The sequence below is a fragment of the Myodes glareolus genome, chromosome 2 (genome assembly GCF_982192425.1).
Source record: "Myodes glareolus chromosome 2, mMyoGla1.1, whole genome shotgun sequence".
NCBI lineage: Eukaryota > Metazoa > Chordata > Mammalia > Rodentia > Cricetidae > Myodes > Myodes glareolus.
Window position 1 is genome coordinate 101072003 of NC_142027.1, and position 13056 is coordinate 101085058.

The 13056-nt window shown below is 46.8% G+C and overlaps 1 pseudogene; it reads left to right on the top strand.

The window, feature by feature from the left end:
* The first annotated feature begins 1660 nt into the window (after positions 1–1660).
* On the top strand, positions 1661–11526 carry LOC125402135 (elongation factor 1-gamma pseudogene; annotated as a pseudogene).
* The last annotated feature ends 1530 nt before the right edge of the window (positions 11527–13056 follow it).

Consider the following 13056-nt stretch of genomic DNA (forward strand, 5'->3'; position numbering starts at 1 on the left):
ACAGACGGGGTTTCTCTGTGAGGCTTTGGCTGTCTTGGAACTCACTCTGTAGACCAGGCTAGCCTTAAACTCACACAGAGATCCGCCCGCCTCTGCCTCCCCCGTGCTGGTATCAAAGGCATGCACCACCACCACCCAGCCAGTTTTTTGTTTGTTTGTTTTAATTTTTGTTAGTTTATTTTTTATGTGGGTTCAGGAGATCAAAATCAGGTTTTCAAAGCTAAATATTTTATCCTCTGAGCCATCTCCACAGTTCCTGTGGTGGTTTGAACGAGAATGACCCCCACAGGCTCATAGATTTACATTCTTAGTTTCCATTTGATGAACTGTTTGGGAAAGACCACGAGGTGTGGCCTTGTTGGAGCAGGTGTGCGCTGTGGGTTTTTTGAGGTTTCAAAAGCCCAGGCCAGGCCCAGTCTTTTTCTCTCTCTGCCTGCTGCCTGCAGATAAGGATATAAAGCTCCCCGCTGCTTCTCCAGCCCCATGCCTGCCCGCATGCAGTCACGCTCCCCACCATAATTATAATAGGCTAAGCCTCTAAAACCATAAGCAAGCCTCCAATTAAATACGTTCTTTTATAATAATTGCTTTGGCCATGGTGTCTCTTCATAGCAATAGAAAACTAGCTAAGACAGCCCCCTCCCCGCCCCACCTTCAGTTACAATCTTGCCGTGTAAACTAGACTGGTCTCACACTTGAAGAAATGCTCCTGCCTCAGCCTTCCTAGTGCTGGAATTGCAGGCAAGAGACAACACCTGGCTCACCTCAGTCCTTTCCAAGGTTGAATAATATTCCATTAGGTAGGTATGTGTCTTAATTAGGGTTTCAGTCGCTGTGAAGAGACACCATGGCCACAGCAACACATATAAAGGAAAACATTTAACTGATGTGCATCTTACAGTGCAGAGATTCAGTCCATTATCAAAATGGCCAGGAGCATGGTGGCATTCAGACTGACATAGTGCTGGCTACATCTTGATCAGAAGGCAACAGGAAGAGGACCGATACACCGAGGGTATCTTGAGCATAGGAGACCTCAAAGCCCACCCCCACAGTGACAAACCTCCTCCAACAAGACCACACCTACTCCAACAAGGCCATAGCTCCTAATAATGCCCCTCCCTATGAGCTTATAGGAGCCAATTCCATTTAAACCACCACAGTATGTCATGTTCCACTTACCCATTTACCTATCCATGGGGCTTATAGTGTTCCCAGCTTTGGGCTCATGTATAGCATTCTGCTGTAAGCATTCATGAACCAACTATCTGATTGTGTCCCCTGCTGCCAATGACTCTGAGAATATATTCCCAGGAGTGAAACTGCCAAGTAAGTAGACATTTTATTTTTGCGTGTCTGTGTATCTGTGTAGGAGTATGTGCAAGTTTGTCCAGGTACCCAAGAAGGCCAGAGGGGATGTTGAATCCCTTGGGGTAGGAGTTACAGGTAGTTGTGAGCTACCTAACATGGGTGCTGGACTCTGGTCCTCTGAGGCCAGACTTAGGTTTGTGTGTTTGTGTGCACATGTATGTGCTGGTTAGTTCTTACTGTCAATGTGACATAAACCAAGAGTCACCTGAGAAGAACCAGCCTGACCTGAAGACTGGCCTATGGCTGTATCAGTGACAAATTGTCTAGCTGAAGTAGGGCCCCGTCCACCATGGACGGCACCATCCCTGGGCAGCTAGCTGAGCCTGAACCTGAGAGTGAGTGAGCAAGCCAGAAAACAGCATGTCTTTTATTTGTTTGGTTAGTTTGGTTTTTTGAGGCAGGGTTTCTCTGTGTAGCCCTAGCTGTCCTGGAGCACTCTCTGTAGACCAGGCTGGCTTTGAAATCAGAGATCCGCCTGCTTCTGCCTCTGAAGTGCTGGAATTAAAGGCGTGCACCACCACCATCCGGTTCAGCATATCTTTATCGTTTCTGTCTCAGTTCCTGTTTAAGTTTTTGCCCTGCCCTCCCTCAATGATGGACTATGGCCTGAAACTGTAAGTGGAAATTGACCCTTTCTATTCCTAAGTCACTTTTGATCATGGTGTTTATCACAGCAGCAGCAGCTAATCTGAACAGCGTACCTGTGGGTGAATATGTTATGTGTGTGAGAGCACGTGGTCAGGTAGCTACACATGTGTGTGTGTGCATGAATGTCCATGCATTCATACATGTATAGTGGTCAGAGGTTAGCCATGGGTGTTATCCCTCAAGAGCTATTCACCTTATTTTTTTATTTTGTGTGTGTTTGTTTGAGACAGTTTTACTATGGGTTCAGGATGGCCCTGAACTCATTTATGGCCTAGGCTGGCTTTAACTTATAACAGCTTTTTGTTGTTGTTGTTGGTGGTGGTGTTTTTTGCTGTTGTTTGTTTTTTGAGACAGGGTTTCTCTGTGTAGCCCTAGATATCTGGAACTCGCTCTATAGACCAGGCTGGCCTCGAACTCACAGAGATTCGCCTGCCTCTGCTTCTGAGTGCTAGGATTAAAGGTGTGGGCCACCACTTCCCGGGTCATGAGTCTTTTTGTCCCAGCTTTCCAAGTGCTGGGATTACAGGCATGTGTCACCAGACCTGGTCATAAAGTATTTCTAAGACAACCTCAATGGCTTCCATTTCTTTCTTTTTCTCTTTTTCCTTCTCCTCTTCCTCCTCTTCTTCTTTCTCATCTTTTGTGGACGGCGTTGAGGACCTAACCTAGGACCTCTTGTACATTTGTCAAGTGCTCTATCTCTGAGTTACAGTCCTGGTCCTCACCTTGTTTTTCGAGACAGGGTCTCTCAGTAGCCTGGAACTCACCAAATTGGCTAAATCTGCTGGCCAGAGAGGTCCAGGGATCCTTTTGTCTGCACTTCCTCACACATGACAGACATTAGCCACCAAACCCAGCTTTTTAACATGAGTTGTAGGAAGCAAATGTAGGTCCTCACATTTGTAAGGCAAGCACCCTCTCAACCGAGCTATCTCTCCAGCTCTAAGCACATCTTTCTTCCTTCCTTCCTTCCTTCCTTCCTTCCTTCCTTCCTTCCTTCCTTCCTTCATTTCCTCCTTTCTTGCTTTTTTTTCGAGGCAGGGTTTCTCTGTAGCTTTGGAGCCTGTCCTGGAACTAGCTCTTGTGGACCAGGCTGGCCTCACAGAGATCTGACTGCCTCTACCTCCCGAGTGATGGGATTAAAGGTGTGCACCACCACTGCCTGGCTCTAAGCACATATTTCAACAGTAGAAACTAGGCTTTTAGGAAAGTCCCATGACTCCTAATTCTTGGTGACAAACTATGCCCCTATACGGTACAGCTAGAAAACTTAAAAAACACAACAGGGGCCTGGCAAGATGACTCGGTGGGTAAAAGAACTTTCAATCAAGCCTGTTGTGGAATATTACTCTAACTATGTAAAGGTTTGTGTCACACGTGTTTATGCTGCACTTGCTTAGCCATGTAAAGGTGTGTTACATTTGTTTGTGTTGCATTTATTTAACTATGTAAAGATGTGTTATATTTGATTCACCTTGACTGCCTAAGGCACCTGATTGGTCTAATAAATAGCTGAATGGCCAACAGTTAGGTGGTAGAGGAATAGGGCCAGCAGGCAGAGAGAATAAGTAGGAGGAGGAATCTAGGCTGGAGAGAGAAAAAGAGAGAAGGAAAAGGAGATGCCTGGGGCCAGCCAGCCAGAGGACGCAGAAAAGAAGGGCATAGAGAATGAAAGAAAGGCAAAAAGCCTGGAAGGAAAACATAGATGAATAGAAAAGAGCTAGTGGGACAGGACAAGCTAGGCTAAGGCCAAGCATTCATAATAAAAGTTTCTGTGTCATTACTTGGAGGCTGGCGGTCTGAGGAAGCCTGCTACACAAGCCTGACAATCTGAGTTCAATCCCTAGGACTCATATGGTAGAAGAAGAGAATCAATTTCCAAAATCTGTCCTCTGACTACACACACACACACACACACACACACACACAAATAAATGTTTTCAAAATACTAAGAGTTGGGCTGGTGGCACACGCCTTTAATCCTAGTATTTGTGAGGCAGAGGCAGGAGGATCTCTGTGAATTCAAAGCCAGTCTACAAAGGGAGTTCCAGGACAACCAGGGCTACACAGAGAAACCCTGCCTAAAATGAATGAATGAATGAATGAATGAATGAATGATGAGAAAACAGCAGCATCAAACCCCAGGCTGTCAGTACGAGGCAGATAGTTCTCACTGGATGTTTTTCTACTTCCTCGTTTTGATTGATGAGCCCAGACTGGCCTTGAACTTGCCATCTTCCTGACTCAGCCTCACAAGTGCTAAGGTTGTAGGTGTGCATCATTGCATCCTGCCAAAACCCTCACTTTATGGATGAAGAAACTGTGTGAAGTCCACACTCTGCAGTGAGAAAGCCAGTTATTTTGTCCTGGCCTTGAAAGTTGGGTATAACTGCTTATCTTATCCTCCTGGTGATAAAAGAAAATAAAACAAATTTAAGGGGAAGGTTATAAGGGACGTGTTCTGCTGGGCCAGAAACTATTTGCTGCCTGTTAGAATGGATTGAAGAATGTCAAGAGGCACTACACAGACACACTAAATTCAAAGTGATAGGCAACATAACGCATACAGGATATCGCCGATCAAGTCATAATTTCAGCCACAATCTATCATAGCTGTCCTCTACAGAGAGGAATCAGAAGCTCCATCCAACAAACAGCCAACTGGGATTCTGGCTTGGAAAAACTATAAGCCTGGAGTACGTATAGTAGTCACCAATCATTCTGGCTACCCAACAACATCACAGAAGCCTGGTGATCATTTTTCCCTGCTCCCTTGCAGCTAAGGATCATTTCTCTGCTTCTCTTGCAGCTAGGGATGATCTCCTACCTCCCTCACAGCTAGAATCCTGCCATATGGCAACCCCAGGCTAAGAGAAAGGAAAGTGCCAGGCACGTCCACATCGAAAGAGGTTGGCTATGACTGCATCTAATGACAAGAGAGAAAGAATCAGCCAGTATGCTATCTGCTTCAGCAGCAGTGGCTCTTTTGAACTAGTTTGGATGTGCTTCGAGACCTGTTTCTTCCTGAGTAGATGCCAAGCCCTATTCTCCAGGACTTTTAGAGCTTTGGATTACCCAGTATTCTTTAACACATCCCTTTTCTGCTCAACCCAGTTAAAATTAGTTCTGTGGTTACAACTAAGAATTTAGACTTATTCACTAGACTACTTGATGTCGATTAGCCTTAAGTTCAGCTGTGACGATTCGGAACACCCTCCACCCACAGCCCTGCCAAATAAGACTGTCTTAAATAGGAAAGCTTATCCTTTTCTCTCTTGGAAGCCTGGATGAGCAGTTTTGGGTAGGCTGGCAGCACCACGGCTTCAGGTGCCCTGAATCTTTCTGACTGCTTCTTGTTCTGCCATTCCTCAGGAGTGGCACTATCCTCACGGTCCAAGGCAACAACTAGAACTCCAGCCATTGTGTTTCCATTTCAAGGGTTGCTTTGCTGTTTTATAAATGTATCAGATTGTGATGGTACATGCTTATAATGTTAGCACTTGAGAAACTGAGACAGGAAGATTGAAAGCTCGAGGCCAGACTCTACATTGTGAGAAAGGTAAAGATTATCAGCCATCTTTTTGTTTTATTTATTTACTTACTTATTTTATTTTATTGTTTTTCAAAACAGGGTTTCTCTGTGTAGCTTTGGAGCCTGTCCTGGAACTAGCTCTTGTAGACCAAACTGGCCTCGAACTCACAGAAATCTGCCTGCCCCTGCCTCCCGAGTGCTGGGATTAAAGGCGTGCAGCACCACCACCCGGCACTGTTTTTTTTTTTTTGAGACAAGGATTTACTCTAGCCCAGACTGACATAAAATTTGTAGCAATCCACCTGCCTCAGCCTCCTAATTGTTGGAATTATAGATGCCTGGCTAAGCCTTGAACTCGACACTCTTCTGTTTCAGTCTTCCAAGTGCTGGGATTTAGAAACTGTGCCATTATGCCCAGACGACAGCCATCCTTCTGTGTGTGCACAGGCCTATGCTTGTGCATGTGGAAACCAAAGGCCACGGCAAGTGTCTTCCTCTATCGCTCTCCACCTTGTTTGCACTTTAGAAATTTATTTCACGGGGCTGGAGAGATGGCTTGACAGTTAGCTAAGAGTCCTGGCTTATCTTTCAGAGGACCTAGGTTCGATCCCTAGCACCCACATGGTGGCTCACAGCCATCCATAACTACAGGCCCAGGAGATCCCATGCCCAGGGGATCTGGCCTGTAAGAGCACAGGCATATATGCAGGTAAAACACTCACTCATGTAAAATAATAAAATAAAATTTAAGAAACAAGATTTATTTTACTATTATTTTAATTATGTAGATGTTAATATTCTTTAAAAAATAAATGCTGCTGGCGTGCCCCCCCCCCAGCAGCCTGCCCAAGATCCCCGGGTAGCGGGCTCGCAGAGCATCCGTGAGCCAGGCAGAGACTGCTAGAGCAGTGCAGATTCCCCGCAGTCAGCGTCAGAGCTGGCTGTGGGCAGGCAGGCAGGAGACAGAGACATGGGCATGTAAAATGAGATTAAAATATTTATTCGGGGTTATGGAGGAAAAGGGGAGGGGGCAGGGAACGAAAGGGAGAGGAAGAGAAAGAAAGACAGAAACAGAGAAAAGGAGAGAGAGAAAAGACAGAAAACAGATGCACACGCCAAGAGAAAGAAAGGAACAAGGCCAAGATGGCGATGAGAGGTCAGAAGTCGCTGGGAGTGGGCGTGGCTTGCCCCTTAAAGGGACGAGAGACCAAAAGGAATAACAGATGTGGGTATGTGTATGTGTGGATATGTGTACATAAGTATAAATGTCTTAGGATACTAGAAGAGGATGTCAGGTCTCCTGGAACTGCTGTACAGGTACTTGTGAGTCATCCAGTATGGGTTCTGGGCATTGAACCCAGATCCTCTGCCAGAGCAATATTCATGTTTAACCGCTGGGCCATCTCTCACCACATCACATCCAGCCATTATGTGGGTGCTGAAGATCCAAATTTAGGCCTTCATGCTCGCAGGACAAGTACTTTGCCTACTGAGGCATCTCTCCCATCCATCTCCTTTGTTTGAGACAGGGTCTTACTATGTAGACTAGGCTGAACTCTAATTCACGGAAATCCACCTGCCTCTGCCTCCTGAGTGCTGTGTTTCAAAAGTGTTTGCCACCATGCTGAGTGTTTGACAACCATCTTTTAAGGAAAGACCTAGAAGGCTCAAAATTTAGTTTCATGACTTTGTGAATTGTCTTGAAAACCTTTAAGTTGGGTAGTTTGAAAGGGTGGCTTGAACCAGGGGATCCACCTGCCTCTGCCTCCTGAGTGCTGGATTAAAGGTATGCACCAACACCACACCCAGTCAAATCCTTTTCTCCCCTTAAATTGCCCTTGTCAGGCATTTGTCACATTGATGAATAAATTGCTAATATACTCATTTAACTTGGAGCAAACATTTGACATCCTGGACTCTGGCATTTGAAGGCTGCTTTTAGTTTCCTGTATGTTGATGTGAAAAGATGGATTCATTCATTCATGGACTCAAAGCTGAAAGACCATTAAAGGGTGGGACCTTGTTGGAAGAAATAAGTCATGGGGGGGGGGCGACTGGAGAGATGGCTCAGCGGTTAAGAGCACTGACTGCTCTTCCAGAGGTCCTGAGTTCAATTTCCAGCAACCACATGGTGGCTCACAGCCATCTGTAATGAGATCTGGTGCCCCCTTCTGGCATGCTGGCATACATGGAGGCAGAATATTGTATACTAAATAAATAAATCTTTAAAAAAAAAAAAGAAAGAAAGAAGTCATTGGACAGGAATGCCTTTAAAAGATCTTTCCTTCCTTTCTTTCTTGAGACAGGGTCCCATATAACCCAGGACAACCTTGAATTTATTATGTAGCCAGACCTTGAACTTTTGATTGTCCTGCCCCTGCCTCTATGTGCTGGGACTATAGATGTGAACTGAGCACTCTATTCCTGGTTTGGCTGTCGAAGGTACCTCTCTCTTTCAAAGAAATCAGGCATGTCCCCACCCAACCCCTGCAATCTCTCCATCCCAGACATAGAGTTGATAAACAAGCAAGCTGTGACCTTGCAGCCCTGCCCTGCTCAACCACTCAGAGCCAAGATAATTTTGAGTCTCACTAGATTTATAGTGCCTTTCTGACCTCTAGCACAGAGACGAGGTCACACCTTCACACACACATACTGTTCTCTCTCAAAAACAAAACAAAACAAAACAAAACACAACTAACTCTAAGAGTAAGAAACCTCGCATTTTTCAAGACCCCACCACACTGCCTACCGTATATTACAACTCTTCGAATGTTCTGGGAACCAAAGGGCCTGTCTCCCCCTTTTGGGAACCCACAGGGTTATCTATGGCACAATGCCTAATCTTTTGGTTCTGAAAGAAATAGAAGACTCTTTGCTATCAGGACTCCTTGATGGTTGTCCGTTCTAATGAAGCCCCTCCTTGGACCCGAAGGCTTGCTCTCCCACTTCAGGGCTTCGTCATCATAGCTGCCTATGGCGATGATGCTGTATCAATAACTCCATGATAATTAGTTTTAATTGTCAACTTGGCACAATCTAAAATCACCGGAGAAGGGATTCTAAATGAGGGAGTGTCTAGAGATTTGGTTGGCCTGAATTCATGTCTGCAGAGGTGGGGTGGGGTGGGGTGTGTTTGTGTGCATTTATCTTGATTCTGCCCACTGTGGGTGGCACCATTCCCTGGGAGGAGGATCCTGGGCTGTTTGACAGTGCAAAGTGTGACCTGAACTCTAACACGCCTGCATTTATTCATGGTTCTCTGCTCTTGACCGTAAATGTAGTGTGACTAGCTGCTTCAGGTTCTGTTGTGAGGTACTCTCACCAGAGATCTTAAAGTCCAACAGAAGGTCTCAATCACCAGCCAGCCGCTACGTGGGGAGCTCGCCCAAACCATGCAGCCCAGAGCTATGCTGCTCTGTGCCTTTTATACATGAAAAACACACCCTGTGGACACCCTTCAGTTAGCAAGGACAATCAGCGAGAAGTCAAAGTACAGAAACCAAAAACAAGTGGACTTAAGGACTCTCCTGGATCCTGGGACTGTGGGCTCATTCCCACCTTGGCAGGTATTGGGGCCTACGAGCTGGATTCTAAGGACAGAGCCTCACATGTCTCAGGCTGGCCTCAAATTCCTTATGTAGCTGATGATGACACTGAACTTAAGATCTTCTGCCTCCACGTCCTGAGTGCTGGGATTATAGGCACACACCCCTCCCCCAGTTTATGCTGTGCTGGGAAGGGAACCCAGGGCTTCGTGAATGCTAGGCAAGCATCTACCAGCTCAGCTTCATTCTTAGCCCTGCTTGCCTTTTTTGTTTGTCTTGTTTATTTTTTTTGAGACAGTATCTGGGAATATTACCCACCCAGGCTAGCATCAAACCCTTAGATTCAAGCGATCCTCCTGCCTCAGCCTTTCAAGTCATGAGGACGACAAATGTGTATCACTGTACCCAGCTGAACTGTTCTATATAGAATAGCTAAGTTTATGTCATGTGAGTTCTACCATAAAATGATTAAAAGGAAAAAGAAAGAAAGAACCAAGGCCTGGAGGTGTAGCATTTGCCTAGAATCCCCCAGTGAGGGGTTGGACACATAATTTAGTGTGTGATAGCTATTCTTGGTTGTCAACTTGACTACATACAGAATTAACTAAAAACCCCAAAATATAGGGCAAACCTGTGAGGGACTTTTGCTTAATTTAAAATACAGAAGATCTACTTTTAACATGGATCTATGAGGTAGGAAGATGCACCTTTATTCCAGGTCATTTGAGCTGTGAAAACCACCTCTCATCTGGGCTACACTTCCGGCTGAAAGCCAATATAAGGACACGGAAGAGAGAAGCGTTCGCTCTTTGCTTGCTCTCACCGCACTAGCAAGTCCATTCCTTCATTGGCATCAGAGCCTGCTTCTCTTGGATGCCAGAGTATGCTGAAGACAGCTGAGACATCCAGCCTTGTGGGCTGAACAACTCGATCCCTGGGTCTTTCACTCACAGCCCGACATTGTTGGATTAGCTGGACCGCAGTCTGGAGGTCATTCTAATAAATCCACGTTCTGATGCCTGGTGGCTCACTTTTCGGCAGCACTGACATTTCCACCCCTTCTCTGCAGCATCGCCATGGTGGCTGGGACCCTGCACATATATCTTCAAGGCCCTTATTGCGTCTCAGCCCGCTGACATGCTCAGGCCCGCAGCATGTTCTTCACATCAGCCCACTTCCAGGTTGGCCTAACCAGCTGCATCCCCCATGTTTTTCCAAAACTTTCCTGCAGGAAAGGTTCTGGCATTTGAGAGTGATGTCCGATTCTGTGTGTCTGAGAGTAATGCCACTGCTGTTAGATAAGCATTGAGGAGCTATGGGGAGAACTCCAGAGGCTTGGGTGCTGATGATGAATATAAGCAATGAGGAACTATGGGGAGAACTCCAGAGGCTTGGGTGCCAACGGTGACCTGGTGTCACTCCAGCCAGTGCCTGGGTGTCCCCCACTTTGGGCATCAGGCACCACCACAAACTGACCCTTGAAAATGCAAAAGCGATGAGGTGCACCCTGGGGCTGCTGGGCACTCACTTGAAGACAAGGACCTTTCTGGCGGGTGAGCCGGTGACACTGGCTAATGTCGCAGCTCTCTGTACTCTGCTTGGCTCTAAAATGGGTCGGAGAGCCTTCTTTTCGCCAGACCTTCCCCAATGCCCACCAATGTCTCCTTCCCTGCATTAACCAGGCCCAGGTCAGGGAAGTCTTGGAGGAGGTGAACCTGTGTGAGAAGATGGCCCAGTACGATGCTGAGAAGTTTGCAGAAAGCCAGTCTAAAAAGGATGCCTCAAGAAGAGTAGAGGGTTTACCCAAGGAGAAACAAAGCCCCTAGGCTGAGCAGAAAGAGGGAGAAAGAAGCTGCCCCAGCTCTGAGGAGGAGATGGATGAGCGTGAGAAGGCACCGGCTGCTGAGCCTGAGGTCAAAGACCCTTCCTTCACTCACCTGCCCAAGAGCCCCTTCGTGTTGGATGAGTTTACACATAATTATGCCAATGGGGACACCCCTCCTGTGGTGCTGCCATATTTGTGGGAGCACCTTGATAAGGATGGCTGGTCCCTGTGGCATGCTGAGCACCACTTCCCTCAAGAGTTTACCCAGACCTTCATGAGTTGCAACCTCATCACTGGAATGTTCCAGCCATTGGACAAACTGAGGGAGAATGCCTTTCTTGGTGTTATTCTCTTTGGAACCAACAACAGCAGCTCCGTTTATAGCATTTGGGTCTCCGGAGGCCAAGAGCTTGCCTTTCTGCTGAGTTCAGATTGGCAGGAGGACAATGAGTCATATATATGGCAGAAACTGGATCCCGGTATCGAGGAGACCCAGACCCTGGTTTGAGAGTACTTTTCCAGGGGTGGGGGCCTTCCAGCACATGGCTAAAGCTGTCAGTCAAAGCAAGATCTTCAACCAAACATGTCTTGCTGGCACCTAGTTGCCTGCACCCACCCTTCAAGGGAGATGGGGGATATTAAAGGAAAAACATTGAGAACAAAAATAAAAATCTGTCTCATATATGTATTCACTCTGTAAGTTCCATCACCCTGGAGAACCCTGACTAATAATACACAGTGGCAGAGGATCTAAGGGCATAGTTCAAAGGCAGAACAGTTTCCAAGTATGAGTAAGGCCCTGTGTTGTCATTACTGGAAAAAAGGATGAAGTGGGAGGAGAAAAGGGAGCATGGGAAGTCAGGGAAAGGGAGAAAGATAGAGTACCCCCTACACGGGCTTCATAGCATCAGGGAAATACAACATTCTGTCAGTGCGACCCACTTGCAGGCAGCTAACTAGAAGCTGGCATTCTACGTAGTTGACTACGGGCGTACGACTAATGGTCTTTCTCCATTACCCCTAAGCTGGAAGTTAGGGGTGGGGGGGATGATGAGGAAACTGGCACTAGTCCAGGGCTGGCCCTTTGGGGCTGAGGCTGCAGAGGCTGTATTTGGCTTCCTGGTTAGTTGACGCAGGTGTCCTGTAGAGCTCTATTGTCCTACAGGGTCTGGTGACTGCCCCTTTGTGTGCACAGGGATGTATCTCTGAATGGGAGATGTAGGTAGTAAACACATTACTCCCTACACAATACGGTGCCCAGACAGGCCAGGTGCACGAAGCAGTGGACGCGATTTCTTGCATTCATGAGGTGGTGGTGTTGCTCAGTTGGTAACCCTGGGTTCAACCTCCAGCACCACATGAAAAGCTTGGCCTGGTGGCAAATGCTTGTAATCCCATGCTGAGTTCAAAACAAAAAGACCAGAAGTTCAAGGTCATCCTTGGCTACCCAGCCTGGCCAACATAAGACTCTGTCTCAAGAAGCATTGCTTACATATCTAAGTCTGCATCTGGGCACTGGATATTGTATACATCAGCTCCACAGCCTCTTGCTTGGAGCCTGCACATCCAGGCAGGACACACTCAATGAGGCATGTCTGTGGAACCAACCAGTTGCACAAACGTGGGCTGCAGGGTCTCCTTAGAGTTTGACACCTCCTCCTATTCCTGCCCAATCCCTCTCTGCTCCTCTTATCTCTTCCATGATATTTCTGCACCTTCGCCCACCAGAACAGGACCTGTCTGCGGCAAGACCTCAGGGCCCCCACCTACCAAAAACCCTAATTATTATCCCTCCAGGGGCCAGGAGCCCAAGCAAGACTTTTTGTGTGGCTGGAACACCCCTTCCTGAAGTAGTCACCTCAGAAACGACATAATTTCCCCATCCCAAGAAGCACAGATTCTCTGAATGTGCACATACAGAGGAGGGGGCACCAAGAATTCTTCATGCCCCATGGAGGATGTTGAAAGTAAATGGGTCCTGTTTTTCATCAGCCAAGGGTATGTAAAATCCCTTAAGAGAGGGGGTTAAGGGTCCTTCATTGTGCATGTGTGTGTGTGTGTGTGTGTGTGTGTGTGTCTGCATGTGCATAAACATTCATGACCTGCAGATGTATGTGTGGGTGTGCCTGCCT